This window comes from Sinocyclocheilus rhinocerous, unplaced genomic scaffold, assembly GCF_001515625.1.
Source record: "Sinocyclocheilus rhinocerous isolate Xijiao unplaced genomic scaffold, SAMN03320098_v1.1 scaffold1772, whole genome shotgun sequence".
In the NCBI taxonomy this organism is placed as follows: domain Eukaryota; kingdom Metazoa; phylum Chordata; class Actinopteri; order Cypriniformes; family Cyprinidae; genus Sinocyclocheilus; species Sinocyclocheilus rhinocerous.
The window spans coordinates 139938-142046 of record NW_015653009.1 but is presented as its reverse complement, the minus strand read 5'-3'; positions in this window follow the sequence as shown (position 1 = coordinate 142046).

The following is a 2109-nucleotide window of genomic DNA, read 5'->3' as shown; positions in this document are numbered from 1 at the left end:
GATATTTATCACGCTGATAAAGGTCGGTTCAGATACATACGATCATATTCAACTATATAAGTGTAGAACTAGATCATAGCTACATGCTCACCCTAATAATCTAAGATATGGACAGTTTTTTATTTAGCCTTTTAAGCTGGAATATGCTTTGAAATAAGATAAATAAAATAAATATTTATTTCCATGGCATAAACAGCCCGCGCGATAATGATTTAAAATATGTTAAATAATTTATAAATTTATGTAATTGTAAGGCAAAACATGTTTGAAATGTTATGTTTAAGGTGATGGTGGATAACGTAGAATGTCAACTGTTAGTTCGAATAATTAACATAATTTAATTAAATTACATTATAACAATATTTTAAGTGTATTGTTTTATGCTACATTGTGTGTGTGTGTGTGTGTGTGTGAGATTGTATTAAAACTTTGAAGATTATGCTTAAAATAAGAAAACTTTAAAGAATCTGAAGTGTTTGATGCGTAATAAAGCTAATATAAATTATAATTTTGTTGAAATTTACTATTAAATGTTTATATTATACAGCGTGTTATATATAATCACTGGATTTGTGTTTTTCAGTATCTTAAAAATGTATTAATGGCTAAAGTCTGATTGTACTGTATTCAACTGAGCAATAATAATATGTGAGCAGCGTGAATGTGCATGTTTGCGAAAACAACGTTTATGCGTAGTTAGTGAAAAACGAACATTTTCGTTTAAAATGTGTTTTATAAGTTCAATAAACTTCAATAAATTATGAATACTTGATTAAATGTATGATTTGCTTCAGTAACATGTTACTATGCTGTCATATATTTTATTACCATATTATTTCAAATAGGTGTACAGTGTGTGTGTGTGTGTGTGTCAGCACGACCGCCTCAGACTGACGTTTCGCTTCTGTTAGTGAGAAGAGGATTTTATTTTTCTAACTTATGTACATTTCATTCGAAGGTATGAACGTCATTGGCCCCAGAATAATGTAAAGCATTTTTATTGTCAAATGAAACTATAGTAAATGTTTTTTTCATAAAGTATGCTATGGGGGCGCGCAGGGCACAAAGTTACGCGGGGTTAGTTGTAACACACGTGGTTTGAATATTTCCACACATGCTAGCATAACAAAATTTACAGTATTTATTAGTTACCATATCAACATTATATAGAAAAAAGTATGCCAAAAGATATCAATGAACATTTATTTTACCGTAGTAAAATTCAAATTCTGGTTTAAGTACATTTTTCATCTCTGTTTTTATTAATCATTTAAAATGAGACAAATCTGTTATTATTTTAATCTCCAATCTGTTATTTATCAGTTTAGATAGTTTTTTTTAATGCTTCGATAACTAGCAGAAGACAGCAACTGGTTTTAAACTCCAGTTGCCTAGATAGGGCACGTTGTAACACTGCGTTACAATGTGCTATTCTATGACATTAGCGATGTAATTTACACTATTTACTTTAATGGATTTTAACGAGAAACAACGAGAAACAGGTGAATAAAGACTGACAGTCAATGTTTAATGTTTAGAAATTATTATTTCAAGACATGTAAAGCATTTTTGCTCGTTTATGTGGGCCGTCCCAAGCATGATTGCAATGTGTTCATTGTCAAACTCCAAACTCAGATTATTTTAAATTCTTAAAAAACGCCATTATTTTATTTTAAAAAAATTATTTTAGCAAATATTTTAACAAAATATTTTAGTTACGGGGCATGTTGTCACATTTCACTTCCATTTTTTGAGGGTAAATAACATTTTCATTTAAAATGTGTTTTATAAGTTCAATAAACTTAAATAATGAATGATTTGAATTAGTAGCATGGTAGTAAAACATGCTGTCATATATAATTATTTATTTCCATATTCTTTAAAATAGAGGTAAGTCTCTCTTTAGCTTGAAATGTTTATGTGCGTGCTTGTTTATATAATTTATCAGAACACAAATTTCTATAATGACATTGATATAACAATGTAAATGTGTTTATGATGAGTCCTCATAATTCAGATCGCTTAAAAGAATATTTTATTAAAAATGTATGTATGCAGAATTTTTGTGTGATGGTAAGTGTACAGTGTGTGTGTGTGTGAGCGAGAGAG